This window comes from Oryctolagus cuniculus, chromosome 5 (genome assembly GCF_051225735.1).
Source record: "Oryctolagus cuniculus isolate XC-2025 breed Fujian yellow rabbit chromosome 5, ASM5122573v1, whole genome shotgun sequence".
Taxonomy (NCBI): Eukaryota; Metazoa; Chordata; class Mammalia; order Lagomorpha; family Leporidae; genus Oryctolagus; species Oryctolagus cuniculus.
This window is the reverse complement of record NC_142871.1, coordinates 127380497-127401247: the sequence shown is the minus strand read 5'-3', so window position 1 is coordinate 127401247 and position 20751 is coordinate 127380497. Positions and strand designations below refer to the sequence as shown.

At 48.4% G+C, this 20751-nt stretch overlaps 1 protein-coding gene across 17 annotated transcripts in view; it reads right to left on the bottom strand.

Moving 5' to 3' along the window:
• Positions 1-20008, bottom strand: part of TRERF1 (transcriptional regulating factor 1) — a 227767-nt gene extending 207759 nt beyond the window's left edge. For 8 of the 17 annotated variants that reach the window (XM_051855695.3, XM_017345124.4, XM_017345126.4 and 5 more), the window contains exons 1-2: positions 19333-19525; positions 18828-18912 (exon numbers count right to left, since the gene is read on the bottom strand). The gene's annotated coding sequence lies outside the window, so the exon portion shown is untranslated. The other 9 variants (XM_051855696.3, XM_051855690.3, XM_017345129.4 and 6 more) reach the window with 6 other exon arrangements.
• Between the last annotated feature and the right edge of the window lie 743 nt (positions 20009-20751).

The window sequence follows — 20751 nt, the reverse complement described above, 5'->3', positions numbered from 1 at the left end:
GAGATTAACTAAGAGTAAAATAGAACAATTATAACAATATGCTATAATAGAAGTTTTTTCAAATGTATTGTTTATTTTTGGAATTTTCCATGTAATATAACTGACAACACGGATAAGGGGAAACTAGCATGGTTGAAAGTCAGGGGTCCCGCACCAGAAGCATGGCTCAGCTCTGGGCCGTGTGACCTTGGCAGTGCCCTGGCCTCTCTTGCTCCAGGTTGCTCCTCTCTGAGAAGGACGACCGATTGTAATGGTGTCCTGGGGCTCTCCAGAGAATGAAACTCATTATTAGTCGTATTATGCAGTATGTGTGGTACATGGCGGGGGAGGGGGGGGCATTATAGGACTATTTTCAAAGAAACAAAAACAGTTTTATAAACCATCTGAGACAGAAAAGGCCTCTAGTTTCCTTTGGACATGATAGATGTATAAAAACAATCTCTACTATTAATACTATTAACTCTGAGCCCTTAAAATAAGAATAAGATGCTTCTGCAAAGAAATACAAAGATATTTATGCAGAATTATATATAAAAGCAAATTATGGGAAATGACCTAGGTGTATGACAGCAGGGATGGCTGAGTAGATTATAAAGGCCTAAAAGAGGGCTCTGTACAAATATTAAAAATTAGCTGCTATAGAATTTTTAAGACATAAAAAATACTTATAATTTCCAATAAGAAGGCATACAAAATTGGACTTTACTTTCAGGTATTATGGCATAGCTGATACTAAACTAATCCTCCTATATAGAACAACTACAAATAATAGCTAAAGCACAAAATAATAACAATAATAATAATGATAACTATTTGCTGGTGTGGGAGTGCAGGGCAGCCAGGACTTGACAGGCCAAGCTTCTAGAGGATAGCAAAGCACAGTGAGATGAGCTATGGATCTGTAGCTGCTGTTTCCCCCACAGGACATTCACCAGTTTGGTGCAAGGAACATGAAGGTAAAACAGAAAGCATCAATGCAAGCCTGCAGCAGATTTCTCTCTGGACTTGGAAGACAGAACTGGAGTTCGGGGTTGTGAAGAAATACCAAGATTTGAGAGACCAAAAATCCCAGAGAAACAGCAAACCACACAGAAGTAAACCCAATGCTCTGCAAGCAATTTCCCCTCGAGGCATTTGCTGACACTAAGTCGTGTGTGTGCAGAGCTAGAACCAGGAATCTAAGCAGACAGAAGCTGCTAAAACACTAAAGCACTCGCAGAGATCTGAGTAGTTCCACAGCAGCAAGCAGACAAACCTTGGGAGATGAGAGCCTGGCAAAAACGAGAGGTCCTAATAACACTTGGCCTACAAGTAAGGGCGAATCAGAAACAGACCATTCTTAACTCAGTCAAGGCAAACCTCTGTGTCTTCCATGTAAAATGCCCAGCATTCAAACTAAAATTTCCGGGCATGTCACAAAATAGGTTCAGACCAGTAGAAAAATAAAATGAATAAAAATAAACCACAAAGGTGATCCAGTGTCAGAATGACCAGACAGAATATTAAAATAACAATGAGAATATGCTCAAGAAATACAGGAAATTTTAGAGATTTTCATCAAAGGACTAAGGACAGGTATTGTGGCACAGCAGGTTAAGCCACTGCTAGGGATACCAGCATCCCAAATCAGTGTCCTGACTCCTCTTCCAACCCAGCTTCCTGCTAATGTGACTGGCAGGCAGTAAATAATACTCCCAGTACTTGGGTTCCTGACACCCATGTGGGAGACCCAAATGAAATTCCTGGCTCCTGGCTTTGGCCTGGCCCAGCCCTAGCCTTTGCAGCCATTTGGCAAGTGAACCAGATGATGAAAGATCTCTCCCCCCACTCTCCCAACCCCATCACTCTGCCAAAAGAAAGAATGGGAGGAAAGGAAAAAAGAAAAAAAACTTCTAAAAATAATAATTTTAAACAGAAATCCTATAACTTAAAAATATTAACTACAATTAAGAATTGGATACATGGTTTTGACAACAAAACAGACACAGTAGAAGAAATAATTGGTGACATGGAAGATAAGCCAGTAGAAAAAATACTCACACTGAAGCACAGAAAAGAGTCTCAAAAACATGTGAGAGACCATTAAAATGTCTAATGTATATACAGGAGTCTGAGACAAACAGCAGAGAAATAATAGAACAAAGCAGTATTTGACGAGACCTCCACAAGAATTTTTTAAAACTGACTCAATACATCAACCCACAATTTCTAGAAGCTCCTCAGACTCTGCGGGAGACACAAAAGGAGCCACACCACGTACACCTCAGTAAAATTACTTAAAAAAAAATGAAAGAGGGGGAAAAAGGTATGTTACTGCCAAAAGAATCACAATAAAATGGAAAAATGACTTTTTAACAGAAATAAATGAAGGAAGGCAGAAGAAATGGAATGACATCTCTAAAGGGCTGAAAGAAAACAAGAGGAGGGGCCGGCGCTGTGGCGCAGTAAGTTAATCCTCCACCTGCGGTGCCATATGGGTGCCAGTTCTAGTCCTGGTTGCACCTCTTCCAGTCCAGTTCTCTGTTGTGGCCTGGGAAAGCAGTAGAAGATGGCCCAAGCCCTTGGGCCCCTGAGCCCATGTGGGAGACCAGGAAGAAGCTCCTGGCTCCTGGCTTCGGATTGGTGCAGCTCTGGCCATTGCAGCCATTTGGGGAGTGAACCAGCAGACAGAAGACCTTTCTCTCTGTCTCTCCCTCTCACTGTCTGTAACTCTTCCTCTCAAATGAATAAATAAAATCTTAAAAAAAAAAAAAAAAAGGAAACAAGAGGAGCTCTAAAATTCTATACACAGAAAAAAAATCCCCCAAATATGAAGGTGAAAAAAGATATTTTCAGATAAACGAAACCCGAGAGAACTGTGACATCAGAAGACACTCCTAACACACGCACACACACACACACCCTAAACAAGGGGAGTCATTCAGGCTGAAAGAAATTAATACCAAAGGAAAGCGTAGTTATATAGAAAAAATGAAGAGCATCAAAAAGATTAATATGAGGATTAACCTAAATTATTATTGACTGTTTAAAAGAATGTCTTTTGAGTATAATTCACAGAGAACTAAAATGCATAACAATGCAGCTACGTTTCCAATCCAGCTCCCTGCTAACACACCTGGGAAAGCACTGGAAGATGGCCCAAGTTCTTGGGCCCCTTTTCACCTATGTGGGAGATCAGGATGGAGTTCCAGGCTCCTGGCTTTGGCTTGGGCCAGCCTTGGCTATTATGGCCATTTGGAGACAACCAGCAGATAGAAGATCTCTCTCTCTTTCTCCTCCCTCCTCTGCTTTCCTCTCTTTTCTCTCTATTACTCTGCCTTTCAAATAAATAAATAAAATTAAAAAAAAAAAAACATAAGAATACCTCAGAAGGTTAAAGGAGTTTAAGTTATGTAAGTAACCCGCACTATCTAAGAAACAGCTAAAACACTATTTTAGGTTAGGATCTTTAAAAAAACCTACCAAATCTCTGACACACAAAGCACTCAACTACAAAAAGATATATGTACTGAAAAATACTGGAAGGAATCCCACCATTTTTTATGAGAGAATTTCTCTCTGGATGATACTGACTGGTTTTCATTTCCTTATACTTTCAACCTTTTTTCTCATGTAATACTAGTACAGCACAAGGGTACTGCAAAAAACTCAAGGAAATGGAATCAAAAGAATCATTTATCTTGGTGCAAAACACTGAAATCCACTCATAGTTTTTTCATAACATGCATTTTCCATGAATATTTTAAAATTCTCCAATAAGCATACTTTCTTATGAGAAGTGACTGATTTTATTTTCTGATGGCAGTTCAAAAGGAACAAACTCCTGGAAAATGAGACAGAGACCCTAAGTTAAAAATGATGTTGAAGGGCAGGCATTTGGTACAGCAGTTAAGTTACTGCTTGGGTCACCTGCATCCAATATTAGAGTGCCTGGTTCGAGTCCCAGCTCCTCTGCTTCCAACGCCAGCTTCCTGCTAATGTGAAGCCTGGGAGGCAGCAGATTATGGCCCAAGTACTTGGTCTCTGCCACCCGCATGGGAGACCTGGATGGAGTTCCAGGGTCCTGGCTTCAGTTTGGCACAGCCCTGACTGTTGCAGGCATTTGTGGAATGAACCAGTGGACGAAGGATCCCTCTCTCCCTCTCTCCCCGCCCCCCTCTCCTTTCAAATAAAACTGAAAATAACTAAATAATTTTTAATGACGTTCGGCTGCTTATACAAACCAGATACCTGCACATCCTGTACCCTGGCCATGGAATGACTGCTCACTCCTCCCATATTCAGTGAGAGAGAAGCATTCCTAAAGTCTTCTTTTGATAGGCATGAGGAAATTCTAACTCAGCATAAAAGTATCACTTCTGACAATAATTCAGCTTATTTACACAGTCTTTCCACAACAGAACTCTAAAGATCTTGCTAACTTTGCAAGTTATGGTCATCCCACAAGAAACATTTATACTCCTCCTGGCAGCAAGGAAAAACAGCCCAGAGAAGCCATGTAGAGTGTTTAAAGGACAATCCACACTACCCAAGAATTACCATTTCTTGAAAAACAATATTAATGTTGTTGAAGTTAGATAAGTTTTCTCATATGCTGGAAGTGCAAATGAAAATTAATACAAGCTTTTTGAAGAACAATTCGAAAACATTATCAAGGACCTTACAAAAACCCACTCTATAGGGTGGGCATTTGGCTAGCAGTTAAGACACACATTAAGATGCCTGCATCCGGGGGCTGGCACTTTGGTGCAGTGGGTTAACGCCGTAGCCTGAAGCACCGACATCCTATATGGATGCCGGTTCTAGTCCTAGCTGCTCCACCTGATCCAGCTCTCTGCCATGGCCTGGGAAAGCGGAAGATGGCCCAAGTCCTTGGGCCCCTGCACCCGTGTGGGAGACCCGGAATAGCTCCTGGCTCCTGGCTTCAGATCGGTGCAGCTCCGGCCGTTGCGGCCACTTGGGGAGTGAATCATCGGATGGAAGATCTCTCTGTCTCTCCATTCTCTCTGTGTAAATCTGACTTTCAAATAAATAAATAAATCTTAAAAAAAAAAAAAAAAAAGTTGCCTGCATCCCACATCAGAGTACCCAGGTTCAAGCCCCAGCTCAGGGTCCTGCTTCCAGCTCCAGCTAATGCAGACCCTGGAAGGCAGCGGTGATGGCTTCTGTCACCCACATGGGAGACCTGGATTGAGTTCCTGGCTTCCAGCTTCAGTCCCACTCAGCCCCAGCCACTGCTGGCATGTGAGGAGTCAACCAGTGGATGGCAATGTTCTCTCTCCCTCTGTCTCCCAAATAAGCTAATCAATCAATCAATTTTTAATGTTAATAGACAATTTTAATTTTCTTCCTTATCCATCAATGTTACCCAAATTCATATCACCATGTATAATTTTTAGTCTCCTTCCACAAAATTAAAAAGATAAGTACCTTCATTTACTATTTCTTAATAAATTCTTGCCTTCAATTACTTTTATTTAGTAATTACCTTCACTTACTATTTCTACAATTTCAGTGAAAAATTCTCAAATCTGAGGAAGCTTTGAATCACATCTTCTACAGGCCTTAAAAGCAGGAGAACATCGTGCAAACCTGGGTTGTGACGCCGAGAGCCTGACCCCAGGCTGCGGAGTCCACGCCTTCCAGTCTATAGACGCACCATCACCAGCGAGCTCGCCAGGTGCTGACTGCTGCACACATTCTGCAGATAATCCTGCCGGTAACCCATCCATGTAGATGTGACCATCTCAGAAACAAAGGTTTAGGAAGGTGACCAAGGTCAGGAAGCCAGCACTCTAGCTCCAGCCAAAGGTCCTTCCACATGCAGCCCAGCCACCAAAGGTCCCCGCAAACCATGTGGACCAATCAGAGGGGACCTGAGAGCATGGCCCAACCCAAAATACTTCTGGAAGCCAAACAGAAAATTGTGACACACACCCCGCCACGCACGCACACACACACATCGCAGCCCTGGAATCCCACACTCACAGAGCCTTGCCCCTGTCGAAAATGATTGTGCAGAAGAGTAGAGAAGACAGCTCTCAAGTTCTCAGTGCACCCACTTCCCACCTTCCATCTCCACCGCTCTCTAAATAAACCTTCTAAGGCAGTAAGGCCAGGGTGCTGAGGAGGAGGAAAACGAGGCTGGGGGAGTTACGTTGTCCAGCAGTAGCCCCAGCAGGCAGGTGTGCTGCCCCTCCCACCACGTTATCATTTCTCTGGACAAAATTACCAGTCAGGCCATGCTGACTGGTAATGCTAACGCGAGGCAGGATAAGGAAGTGGCAAAAGCACTTGCTTCTACAGTCACCTGGGACTGGGTTCTTGCATTTGAATCCCTTGTCCTGCAATTTACCATGATTATGATATATGTGATTTGTGAGATACATGATTATGATACATGTGATTTGTTTATTTATCAGCAAGGCAGAGTGACAGAGAGAGAGAATCTTCCACCTGCAGGTTCACTCCCCAAATGTCTGCAAGAGACATGGAAAAAAGTAAAAGCCATCTCATGACTTTAAAAACACCCCCCATACAATGTAAATAGATGCTAACTTCCCTAACACATATTTATTAATCCAGAAGCCAGAATTAATCTTTTCATTAAAAAAATTTGTTTTATTTATTTGAAAGGCAGGATTACAGAAAGAGAGTGGGAGACCCTATTTGGCTTCCAGAAGTGTTTTGGGTTGGGCCATGTTCTTAGGTCCCCTCTGATTGGTCCACATGGTTTGCGGGGACCTTTGGTGGCTGGGCTGCTGGTGGAAGGACCTCTCTCTCTCCATTTCTGCCTTTCAAATAAATAAAAAACAAATATTTAATTTAAAAAAATCCCATTACACGTCTCTAGGTTGTGCCACCCTGGTTCCTCTTCACGACCTCAAGGAGGCTACAGAGATCTCAGAGGCATCCAAGAATCCTTTTCCAAGCTCTTGGAAGCCCTTACAGTCAAGCTCCCAAGAACATCCATAGGCCCAAGGCAGGAGCTGCAGAAGAGAAGGCTGAAAGCCCAGCCTGTGTGTCCTGAGCTTCTGCTCAGATTCTACCTGAAGGATCTAGAAGGACCGCCCAGCACAACAGGTGAGCACAGACAGGGACGGGAGGCAGCCCACCCACAAAGCAGAGGGTGGGAAAGGACGGGTGCAGAGTTCAGGGCCGGCTGGGGTCTCAAGGAGAAAAGCAGCGAGCGACTCACGAGTGGGAGGCCCCCCAAGAACTGAAAAGAACATGGCAGGCAGCGAGAGACAGGTGAGGGGACCATGCATGGCTGGGAAAGACAGGACACTCCCCCCTTCAGTGCTGCCATGGCCTGCTTTAAACTGAGCATCCCTGTCTCCCCAGATTCACAAGTTGAAATGCTAACCCCCTGATTGATGTCAGCAGGAAGAGCAGCGGCCTGTGGGGTGATGACATCATGAGAGGGGAGTCCCCATGAATGGAATGCACGCCCTCAGAGAACAGACATCACGGACATGTTGCCGAGTGGTTAAGACACCCAAGTTCCATCTTGGAGCACCTGGGTTTGAAGCCGGACTCTGGCTCCCAACTCCAGCTTCCTGCTAACGCAGAACCCTGGGAGGCAGCGGCAATGGCTCAAGTACAGGCGTTAGCTCAGTCCAGTCCCAGCTGTTGAAGTGCATCTGGGGAGTGAACCAGCGGATAAGAGCTGGGTCTCTTGTAAACTGTAAATAAATCAATTCTAGACTCCTCCAGAGAGCACCCCGCCCCTTCTGCCAGAGGCAGACCCTGGGTCCCTGTGTGCTCTGGGCCTCAGTTTCCTCAAGTGTAAAAGCAGGTGTCGCATCTGCCTCCTACACTGCTAAGCCGAAACGCCTAAAAAACCTGCACACAGCCAGGCACAGGGCACGCTCCCTAAGAGCATAGCTGGTGCCGTGAAAGGGAGCCAGCAGCTCCTGACAGCCCAGGGCAAAAGCAAGTTCCTGAGCCCCTAAATCGCTCTTCTCTGGGACGCCAGGGACAGGATCCAATCTCTGATCACAACGTGTTGCCAAAATCCTGCCTGCGTTCCCAGGAGAAAATTTATTTTCATTCCCTCTAACTTTAAAATTTAAACAACCCTTCCAGCATTTTAGGGTGGCAGGGGTGAAGAAGGAAACTGGGAAACCCAACAAGCAGCTTTGTAAAGGTTATCACCGATGGATCGGAGAAAGAAAAGAAAAGGCAGCCGGGCGGGGTGGGGGGGTGCGGGGTGGGGGGAGGGGGGATGGAGACAATCCCCGGAGTTTCTGCTATTATTGAATACCCCCACTCTGAAAGCAGCCGGCCGCCCCCTCCTCCACGTGGGCTAAGCTCTGTTAATGAGAAAGCGGAGCTCTGCCTACATTACCACAATAATGATTTCCCTGTTGCATTTTTCCATGCTGCCGCTTTATCATAGCAGAAGTAGACATATATTTTCAATAAATCCCTTTTCTCCTTCACCCTCCCCAGCTGGAGCAGCTCCCCCTGCACCCTTGCCCAACGCAAGCCCAGCCCTGAGGCACAATGAGTTCCACTAATCAAAACAGAAAGAAAAAGAAAAATGGAAAAATCACAGCTGGTGAAAAACAGCATTTGCTACAAGTCAAAGCCCTCCACATTTTTTCTGCCGGCAGCATTTACTTCTTCAAGGACACATCACCCCGCCCGCCCGCCCCTATCTGAAATCTTATGTCCCTGGAGTTGCTCAAAGGGGCGGGGTGGGGAGGGTGGGGGAGGTGGCGGGTGAAGAAATCTAATATTCAGTCTCTTTCCTATTTTGACTAAGCCGGCACAGACAGAAATACAGATAAGGCCTTGAATAACTGATTTAACAAAATGTCACTTATTAAAGGGGCTGGGGGATGGGACCGCATTTGTACTGGAGGGCTCAGCGAAGCCACCCCAGCTAAGGGCTGCAAGGCCATGGCAAGGGGGAAGGAACTATTTCTCTGCTCTGGTCTCTGATTGCAGCTGCAAGGGCTGGGCCTGGTAGGAGACAGGCCTGGATTTCTCCCTCCAAGAAAAACCAATGGGGAGAAAACCAGAGGCAAAACAGAAACAATCAAACTTCCCCCCTCCCCCCCAAAATCCAGCTAACTCTTATATAAATAAGCATATATACAGCACTAACTAGTGCTCGGCTCTGTGCTAGATGCTGAGGGTGCTAAAATGAGAGAGCGGGCAGGCGTTTGGTGCCAATGGCTAAGCTGCTGTGTGGGAAGCCAGGATCTCATGTCAGAGTGCCTGCTTCAAGGCCCAGCTCCTCTGCTTCCCATCAGGTGCCCTGCTAATGTGCACTCTGGGAGGCAGCCGGTGATGGGCCTAACCCAGCCCCGGCTGGTACAGGCATTTGGGGAATGAATCAGTGAATGGAAGATCTCTCTCTCTCCTCTCTGTCTCTCTGCCATTCAAATAAGAAAGAAAAGTAAATAAATAAATAAATAAATAGGAAAAGGAGAGGTGACAAGGTTCTGTGGCCCACAAGTCCGCAGTCCAGAAGGGATGAAAGACACGCCCCTTGGCAAGTGTGACAACTGCAACCCTTTAAAAGCCAAGGACGCAGGAGCCCACCCCAGCGCCCTGACACACACAGCCCTCTAGAAAGACTGCACCCGCACGGGACAGTCACTTAAATTCCAGGCCGGCTTCTAAAGCGGCTCAGACTCTTCAAGAAAGAAGCCCCTAAACGTCCTTATGTCCTGCGGCACCCCCCACCCCCAGCACCCCTCGGCTGGCACGGCACACACGTTCACCAATTACAACAGAACAGCAACCAAGCGCCACTACTTCACAATCAGCCTCGTTACTGAGTTGAACGTTCAGGGTGTTTGGTATCTCCTTTTGTGATGACAACAGAACAGACTCCAACAACACTCCCATTATAACCCCTTCAGCATCAACTCCATCTCTTTTTCTTTTTCATTAAAAAAAAATAAAAAATCTTTCAAAGGAGTTAGAGGGGAGGCAGTTCCCCAGGGACCTAGAGGGACCCTCCATCCCCACTCCCGGAGACTCTCGGGAAGGATTCTCCCCCAGCTAGCCAACTGCGCAGGGCCAAGGCCACACCATCCAGAAGTGACCACTGCACTGCCCAGGTGGCTCCCCCAAGGACTCCCAGAAGGGACAGAGTTGACTGCAAGAGACTGGTGGAGAAGAGCTGCCCGATTTGTTAAAGTTGAGTCTTGGCCTTAATTGAAAGAAATCCTTGGAGCTGTGTGCTCCCAAACACTAGAAGCAGACCATTCAGTTAATAGAAAAAAAAAATGTAGTCCCTAAAATATGCTTCAGTCATCTGAGTACTTCCAACTGAGGTCATCGGAGTTGGAAGCCCAGAATACCCAGGTAACCTTCATTGCACCCATGATCTCTTGCACACACAACGATATGTCCCAAACTTCATGGGAAATGGAATTATCAATGTATTTGGTACAAAAAAAAAAAAAATCCATGCCTACAAGGAGTTTTCAATGAGTGAATGGAAAAGTATGGAAAGTGTATGGAAAAGAGTATGAAAAAACTGTCCATGGATTTCACAATATTTCGTACCAAAATAAACTTGAGTTCCATGCTCCCATGAACTTTTCAAAGCTACCCCACATTCTGTATCACACTCTTACTCCTTAGGCCTGGAGATCATACAAGTCTTGGCACTAAAACAGGGTTCCAGACATTGGATAGACACGGCCCTCCAAGTTAGTCATTTATTTTTCTTTTTACCATTCTATGTCTTGAGCTTCAGTTCCCTCAGCCATAAAGCCATCTACCTTCTACCACTGTTGGAAGTCATAAAAAAAGAGGCTTTGGAACTATAAAATGCTAGGTAAATACTAGTGATTTCCATGGTGGCATCCATTTCCTCTCTTTCTGATTTTTCTTTCTGTCCTTCCTCTATGAAAACAAGTTGATAGGGGTTCCACCGATGCCTCAGAACCAGCTAAATGTGTTTAGCAGGCCAGCCCAGCAAGAAGACCCATTCTCCACAGCTAGCTAGATGTGGCAGAATCTCACTGGCCGCTGAGTCTGCATGTTGGGTACGCAGGAGTTAACCGCGCTAGTCTATCTACTGTTTGTATGTGTTGAAAGTTTTTCCATAATAAAAACAATGTAAAAATAAAGCCTCACTCTCTTCAGCAGAGGCAGAGTGAGAAGCATCAGATATTTTTTTAAATGGGCAATGCGTTTCCAGCATGTACAGTCAGATTAAGGGGTAACGATGACTGCTTTTACATGGGCTCGGCTTTATAGCACAACTCATTGGCAAAACAGAACGCTGGATGCACACGAAGACAGCTAAGAGCGCGGGGCCACTGTTGGGTTTTCCAGTAGTTTCAAGGTTCCCCCGCACCCAGTTCACAGGGCTCTCTGAGGGGAACAATCCAAATTTGTCTGGTCCTTTGTGTGGCCAGGTCTCAAATTCTGCACACGGAATCAGGGTCTGAACCTACACTGACTGGCATCTCACAGCCAGCCTTCCGATGCCAGCCCTGCAACAAAAAGAGCAGTTTCGTGTAGAAAATGACTACAAGAAGGGCACGACAGCAGGAGCGGACCCAGGGAGCGGAGTTTTTAGGAGCAGCTCTGGGGAGTTAAAAGGAGTGCCTGGTTGGTTTGCAGATTTGGTATCCGAAAAGATCTGGCTGAAGATCAAGTCACCTCGCTGCTGCCTGTGTACCATGCTGCTTACAGTTTACATAGCACTTTCTGTGCATTATCTGATGCCACCTCACACAACTCAAAGAGGAGAGGCGACAGATGGTGTCACCCTCTCTTTACAAATGCAGAGACAGGCTGGGCGGCTGACTTGTCCAGGGCCTTGGAACAGAGCTAGACCTCAACACAGCTCTCCCTTCCTTCTCCTTCCTCACAGCCCCCCCCCCCCCCCGCTCCCCGGCCCCCACCAGCGGCTGGACTCCACCAGGCTGGCCAGGTCTGTGTGCTATTTCTGAGAAAGGCAGCCTGAACCGGGGTGGTGCTTGGCCTTTTTTTTTTTTTTTTTTTTTTTGCTCAAAACCTAAAAGTACCCACTAAGTTTTTTTTTCTTTCTTTTTTTTTATCTTTTATTTAATGAATATAAATTTCCAAAGTACAACTCATGTGTTACAATGGCTTCCCCCCCATACCGTCCCTCCCACCCACAACCCTCCCCTTTCCCACTCCCTCTCCCCTTCCATTCACATCAAGATTCATTTTCGATTATCTTAATATACAGAAGATCAGCTTAGTATACATTAAGTATGGATTTCAACAGTTTGCTCCCACACAGAAACATAAAGTGAAAAATAATAGATGATTTTTTTAAATGATGATGAAATCAGATCAGACCTATTGTCATGTTTAATAAAGTACCCACTAAGTTTTGAATAGGGTTAAAAATCACAGCAGTCTTTTGACAATCATAGTTTTCAAAAGCTAACATGGGCGGTTAAGTGGCCTCAAGGTTAAGATACCACTTAAGATGCCTACAGCTCATATCGGAGTACCCAAGTTCAATACCCAGCTCCGTTCTCACTCCAGCTTCCTGCTGATGCAAACCCTGGGAGGCAGTGGTGAAGGCTCATACTTGGGTTCCTGCCACCCACGTGGGAGACACCTTGATTGAGTGCCCGCTCCCAGCTTTGGCTGGCCCCGCCCTAGCCACTGCAGATATTTAAAGACTTGAGCCAGCAGGACTGGAGCGCTCTCTCTCTCTCTCTCTCTCTCTTCCCCTCTCAAAGTAAGAAAAAAAATCTAATATGAGACTCAAATTACTGTAACTGAAGCATCCTTTCCCCAAGCCAAAGAGTCCGTCAATCCTCTGTGCCACTCACGGTGGCGATCAACACGATGGCTCAGCAACACGCAGCACGATTTCAGATGCAGGTTAACTCCTGCAGTTGCTGGCTGTGTCGGGTCCTGAGCCCAAACCCCTTCCCAAAGGCAGTGAGTGCCCCCTCAACTCTCTGAGGCCCTCCCTCGCCTGCATCTTCACTCTTCTCTGCTTTTCCGTCTGTGGGCACGGAGGACAGGCCTCTCCCCCAGCAAAGGTGAGCTCTTCCCCTAAGGCGTTCTCAGAGGCGTCTGCTCAACTGATCCAACCCATTTCTCCGCATCAGTCACTCCCTCTCCAGCCATCTTCCCCACCGGTACACAAACATGAGGGTACTTCAAAATGCATGAGTTTGGGGCGAGTGTCCGGCCTAGCAGGGAAGACGCCCATGTCCCACAGCAGAGTGCCCGGGTTTGATTCCCAGCTCTAACTGCTGATTCCAGCTTCTTGATAATGCAGACCTTGGGAAGCAGTGATGAGGGCTCAAGTCTTGGGTCCTTGCCACCCATGTGGGAGATCTGGTTGAGTTTCTAGGTCCAAGCTTTGCCCCTGGCCCAGCTCCAGCCATTGCTGGCATTTGGGGAGCAAACCAGCAAATAAAGAGCTCTCTTTCTTTCTCTTTATCTCTTTCTGTGTCTCTCTGCTTTTCAAATAAATAAATAATTTTTTTAAAGTATGAGTTTATTTGGGTGCAACAAAATTGAAATCCATAGTTTCTTCATAATATATATTTTCCATGGGTTACAAAAAATTTTGCAATCAAATAAACTTGAACTTTTAATAATTGTTGATTTTGGGGCCAGTGTTGTGGTATAGCAGGTGAAACTGCCACCTGCAGTGCCGGCATCCCATTAGGGTGCCGGATCAAGTCGTATCTGCTCCACTTCCAACCCAGGTCTCTGCTAATAGCCTAGGAAAGCAGTAGAAGATGTCCCAAGTCCTTGGGTCCCTGCACCCATGTGGGAGACCCAGAAGAAGCTCTTGGCTCCTGGCTTCGGATTGGCACAATTCGTGCCGCTGCGGCCATTTGGGGAGTGAACCAACGGATGGAGGTTCATTCTCTCTCTCTCTCTCTCTCTCTGACTTTGCCTCCCTGTAACTCTGCCTTTCAAATAAATAAATCTTTAAAAAATAAATAAATAAATAAATAAAAAGAACTGTTCATTTTAATCTACTTGAAAGGCAGAGTGACAGAAAGACAGAGACAGGGAGAGAGAGAAAGAGAGAGTACTTCCATCCCCTGGTTCACTCCCCAAATGCCAACAACAGCTGGGGCTGGGCCAGGCCTAACCTGCTGCTCCACAACACCAGTCCTTAAACTCAGACTTGCAATTCCATTTTCCACACACTTTTAGAAGCGTCCTCACATAGCGATCCCTTGCAAAGAAAATCCTTCCCTGTATGCACTTGTCCTTGTAGCTCCCCATCCACTTCTGCCCCCTTTTCATGATCGAACCTTCTCAAAAAGGAGCTTGCTATCCCAAGTTCCTCACTTCACACTCCCCACCCACCCCTCTCCACTCCAAGCTTGGTCCCACCCATCCCTTCACTCCACTGCAGCTTTCCTTCCTGAAGTCACCAATGGATTCCATTTTGCCAAATCCAGTGGTGGCTCTGCATCCATGCCGATGGTACCCGTATTTGGACCTCTCCCCTGGCTGTCCAGCTCCTCTGGCACTGGACTGGATCAGACGACCTACTTGACACGTGCACCTTGAGTCTGCAAGCATCTCAAACTTAGGGTGCCCAAACTGAAGTGTCTTGATTTTGTCCCCTCCCTCTCCCAGTCTTCCCCCATCTCAGAAAAGGGCAACACCATCCACCCAACTGCTCAAGTCAGAAATCCCAGCTATCCTGAATTCTCCCCTCACCCACCCCAGGAACCCAACAGCAAGCTCCGCCCACTCCACCTCCAAGGCATCTCACACCCAGCTGCCCTCCTCCAGACACCTCCTTCCCCTTCTCACTTCACCTGTTCTGCCCGCCTCTTCACTGGGCTCCCCAGTTCCACACCTGCCCCTCTCCACTCTCCTCTCCACCAATGCCACCGCCTTGGAACACGAGTTAGGGGTGTCACTTCCCACTCCAAACTTTCAATGGCTTCAGTATGTTTGCCTGTACTGTAAGCTAGTGGGTGGCAATGCAAGCATGGGAAGAGGAAGAGGATTATATCTCACAATCTTCCACAAATACCCAGACCCTTAACACAGGGCCCAGCAAACAGTAGGTGCTCAATAAGTAGTTGCTGAATGTATGAATGAAATAGCCAGGGTTGCCAACGGCAAGAAAGTACTGTTATTTCATTCTGCAACCCCAACGTCATCACTGCCTCTTGGGTCCCCAGGTTCTTTTTCCCCTTCTTCCTCTATCCCCTCCCCAAAAAAGTTTATTTTCTTTAATGTTGAGGAAAAAATACAAAAATCAGTATTTCCCCCAATAAACCCAAATAATTACAAGCAGCCAGTATGAGAACTTAAAAGTCGTAGAAAATATTAGCAGCTTTTTCTTGTGTAGTTTCTGTAAGCCAGGAGAAAAGATTTATTAGGAGAGCCAGGAGGTCAAGCTCATGTTATGAAGACTACACTATTCCTTAAAAATGCCACATTGCCCTGTGGAAAAGCCTGCCGGGAAGTGGAATCCAGCTGTTCCTGCCTCCCTCTCCCCATAAAAGAAATCAACTGTTTGAGTTTCTCCTTTATCTCCCTGATTCCCACCCCACATGCAAATTCAGAACTATCCTTAATCCACAAGATCCCAGCTGATTCTCATCTCCCACCCCCACTCCCTGGGCCACACAGTTTTATGAGGTTAGAAATAAAATGAGCTGAATTCAGCTGCCTTTGGAGCCAGACAATCAGCACTGCTCATACCGCCTGGGGTCTGAGCCACTTGTCTGGATCCTTACTTTTCATGTCAATGTTCAAAGTCAATAAAAACATCAAGAGCTTTCCTCCAAAATGCCCATGGTGAAATATATGGTATCTCAGAAGTGACTACTACAATATCATCATTATGAGCCCTATCATGAATATTCAGCCAAATCTCAACTACCCACTTATGACTGCTCCAAAGACATTGGGCAAAGCCCACTTCGCACCTTCAGAGTTCCCATTCCTCCCCAAAGCTTCCCACTGCCTGGGAATAACAGCTCAATTAACCATAGACTTGACCAAGCATTAGACCAGTGAACCAGCTGGCTGGCGAGGACACGTCTGAGATGAACTGAAATGATTTTTGGTGCCCTACTCTCTCTCTTAGCACACATAATTAAGATTTTTTTTTTTTGTTCAAGTCAGTGGCAGACTTGTCAGAAATATTTCCCAGCATCTGATGGTCAAGATTACCAGGCTGCCCTTAGAGTCCTCTGTGGAATGCCGACGGACAAATCCACTTTCTCCATGAGAAGACAAAAACAGAAGTTAATCAACTCACCCAAGTCCATGAAGCAATTTGGCCGTTGGCCCAGGAAGAGACTGTCAAGACCTCTGCAGACCCCGCCCCACAGGCACAGACTCTCAGAGCCAGAAGGGAACTCATGGATCAAACCACACACTTTTAAGATAAAAGAATCCCAAGCCCAGAAATGGCTAGAAATGGGTGCCCTCCCTACTTTTCTTTCCAGAGATGTCTTCCCCCTGCCTTGATCATCAAGCCACCTTAAAAGTTCTTTGTCTCTTTATAAATAAATACTGTAGATTTGAGCCAAGTCCCGGACGCAAGACAATTTTAACACTCCCTAACTAATCAACTTTATGGAGAGTCCCTATCCTTTCCCCAGAACGAATGCTTTTGGTTAGTCTGACCAACTCACCCCATAAAAAGAAGAGAAAATGATAAATAAGCTTGTTTCTGTGACCACACATTTTATTATATAAGCAGCAAAGAACACTACAGTCTGTCCCCTCTTTTACAATTTAAGCTCCTAACCCGACAAAAACCACAGGCCCAGGCCGGTTGGAGGAGGCAAAACTGAGTACTTTCCACACAGTTCATAGAACAACTGTTTTCACAGCAAGCGCACATAAGTGCTATGTGATATTAACACATGCCTGCTATGTGGATGCCTGCTTACCAAGCTGTGAAAAGACCCATGTTTACTGTGGAACCTGCAAAATTAATCTTCTCAGTGCTTATAAAGCAGAAGGGAAATGCTCTTTTTGAGATGTCAAGCTGGTTTCTAAACAGCCCTTTGGCAAAAATGGACATGTCTAGAAGGGCGGGGCCCAAAGAGGTGTGTCACTCCCGGTATCAATTCCTATAAATCAAATCCTGACAATCACCACAATATTTTAAAAAGAATGAATTGTGATTCATGGGCCTTCAAACCTTTATTACCACAAGAACATTCTCCGTGGAAGAGAAAAAAAAAGCTACTGTGACTTGATTAATGGCCAAACCAAGACAATAAAATAAATCTCATATATATATATATATATATATATATATATATACCTGAATGATTGCTTTTGGCTTCGAGGTTAGGCATGTAAATAATTTTGCCCTGAAATAAACACACATTAAGATTGTGTCAACTCCCCCAGCATATACATGCAGCAAACAGATTTTCTTTGGGGGGGGGGGAATAATAGCTAATTTGCTTAACTAATACCTAGCTAGGATCATTTGATAAGTAGCAATAATATTTAATTCACAACCAACTCAGTTCTCAAACTGACAAATATCAAGCCTTCATCTGGAAATCTGATGACAGAAGAAGAGAAAAAAAAGCAGTGTCCATCAGTTACATGGAAAGAGATTTTTTTTAACCCATGTTTTTCCCTTCTAGAACTGAGCCCATCTACAGAACTGAATAAAGCTTACACAACTTCGGTCTACCCCACCCAGTATCTCTCGATCGGAACCCAGCGCTGAAACCATCCTGGCAACGCTAAAGCTGCCAGCACCGGCAAGGCTCCTGAGGCCAGCACCAACTACTGCTGTGCAGGAACCAGGAGGCTGAGGGCCAAGGAAGCAGGCCGGGGAGGCAGCGCCTGCCGGCTACCCAGCCGGCAGCCCGGAGGACTCCTGTTCCTCTCCTTCCAGGGGGCCTGAAAACCACATTTTCTGACGCTGAACTCCTTCCTGGGGGAGGGAACCTGATGCAGAAGGCAGGTACTCACTGGGACAACACAGAACTCCTCCCCCAGAACTCTGCTCCCGGGCCTGCTGAACAACCTGCCTCGGCTTCCAGGGGGCGCGTTCCGAGCTGTCCCCCGGAAGGGTCATTCCCAAGCACGACTTCCACGCACTTGGCAAACCAACCCAGGCCGCACTGCGAGGCGCCCCGTCTCAACACGTTCGCTCCCCAGAGCTGCCCGCCGTCGGGGGCAGAACGCGGGCTCCCGCCGGCCGGCGGAAGGCACACCGAGGCACCGCAGGCGTTCCTTCAACCTGAGCACGCCGGGCGCACATGCTCCATCCAGCCCACCGCGGGCCACAGGCCGCCTGCCAGGTGCTCTCCGCCTCTGCCGGCCGGCCGGGACATGGGCGCTTTGGTTTTGGTTTTAATACCTACTTCTGCAGACCACCGGCTCCAACTTCCCGGCCTCCCAAACCGAAGTTGGGGCGCCAGGGGGCAAGCTGACCCCCACCTTGCACGTTTCTCCCATCTGGGTGGCCGCACTAACTTCTGGGGAGTACCCAGCCCCCACGGGGCCCGCAGGCGCATATACATGCACACATGCATCATGTCAGAAACCCCAAAAGGCACATCCCCAGGGTCCTGCGGTTTCTCGGCTGGAAGAATGAAGGCTTTATAACATCACAACCTTCAACTGCAAGCCCACCACTGCCACCCCCCTTTAGGCCGGGGTTGCCAATTACAGCGGCCACCTCACCCCTCCCCCTTGCTGGGATGCCGTGCAGCCCAGCGAGGGAAGAGGGGAGCAGGCCCTGCGTACACACGGAAAAGTAAAGCGGCGGGGGGCCAGGTGGGGGGCATATGTCCTTCTCTGCACACACACCCCCCCTCCGTCTTCTCACGGAGCATCCCCCGACTAACGTTTTCAAAATGAAACTTAATAAGCTTTTTGCCTACCTTGGCTGTTTCTGCAACAAGTGCATGGGCAATCCGACCACAAGACCAGTCTCCTCTTGGGGGGTGGGCCGGGGGGCGAGCAGAGCTGATGGAGTAATTTCAATATTAATTTATGTCAGCGGCCTCCTTGCAGAGCTACTCACTTACAGTACTGCCCTCAGCCTGTAAACAAATATCGCTCCGCCAGGAAACATACTCCCCAGATGCAAGCCCCTCTCCCCAGCAGGGAGCCCGGCCTCTCGCCCTCTCCCCCCGCCCCCAACAGCGTGCTCCCCCACCCCACCCCGGGTGGGAATCTCAGGGTCGCCAGAGCACCACCCCACCGCCACCACCCCAGCAAGAAACTTAACTCGGTCCGTGTACGCCGCCACCCTCCCTTCAGGAAATCTACTCTCCATATGCATTCAGCCTCCCCGCAGGAAATCTGCTCCCCCCTCCCCCCTTCTATATACATGCACCCCTCCCTCGCCTCCTCCCCACGCGCCCTCCCCGGCCAGAAACTTACTAGCGAGCAAGCGTGCAGGCTCTCCCGATCCTGGAAACTTACTCCCAGATACAGCGCCCGCCAGCCCCCCGCCCCGGCCCTGCTCCCCTGCCTGCCCTCCGCCGCAAGCAACTCCAAACTCTCCGCATTCAGCCACTCTCCCTCCCCGGTGGAAATTGGCAGCGCGGGGCTGCGCGCGTGCAGCCACCCGCCCCTTCAGGAAACTTACTCCCCATCTGCATGCACCGCCTCTCAGCCATCGCTGCTAGGCAAGGGGGTGTGCTGGGGAGACAGAAATACATATGTATCTCTCGCCCCTCCCCCGGCCGCAGCCCACTCGGGCCCGGGCCGCCGCAACCTGGCCTTACCTTGTGCATCGCTCCCCACCCTCGCCCCCTCCCTCGGCCCTCCTTCTCCGCTCCCCGACACCCCCCCCTTTTCACCCATTACCCACCCCTAGCAACCGTTCCCAAGCTCCTCTCGGCCTTTTTTTTTTTTTTTTAAATCCAGGATGCAAATTCCTCCCCTGTCAGCAAATCGACTGTCAAATTATTTTCTTGCAAAAGGAGAAAGGCGGGGTGTTGGGGGGGTAGTCGAAGCACGGCGTTGGGGGGGGGGGCGGGGGAAGGGAGGGAGGGAGAGGGACAGAGGAGGGGAGAGATATCCCTCCGCAGAGCTGGGTCTGGTCGCGGGCGGGGAAGCAGGAAGTAAGGTGTCCAGCGCCACGGCCGGCGGGTCCTCCGCCTCGGCCCCCGCCCGCAGGCCCTGTCCCCCGGGGCGCCGCGCTGCACCGGGCGCGGGCCGCCGGGTGCATTGTTCGCAGCCTCCCCAGCGGTGCGCTGCCGAGTTTATTTGGGCGCCTTGCGTGTGCGTGAGATTGCACCTTTTGTAGCCCGGCAAGTCTGGACGTGGATGGGACGGCGGACTTGGGCCCAGTTGCGGCCCCGTGCCGGACCTGTCAGCCCCGCGGTGCCGCAGGCTCTCCGGCATGGCCGGAAAATCGAGGCCCGGGAGCCGGCAGCGTGGCCGGGAAGCTGCCGCCTTAGACCCGGACCAGTGCAGGATTGCTTCCTGCGTAACCGTCCCGGTTATTGTAACGCGCTTTTCAATCTAAGGACGAGGATGGCGGGGAGGCAGGGCGGGAGGGGGGAGGGTGTGCTTTATTTTATATATATATATAGGTTTGCAAAGATGCCAAGGTGTGGGCGGGCTGCGAGGAGACAGTCCTCGCCTACCCCCGCCGCACCCGGGCCTCAGTGGGGCTCGAGAGGGGCTGGGGCTCCGGGGAAGGGGCTGGAGGTTCGCGGAGCGCGCGGCTCCATCCCTCCGCCCCGATGGGGGCGGGGAGGGGGCGCTGCAGCCGGCGCTGGCTGGAAAGGCAGCTCTCTGGGGAGGGGTCTCCGTCTCGGCGGCGCAGCAGGCCGGGGAGGGAGGTTGCCT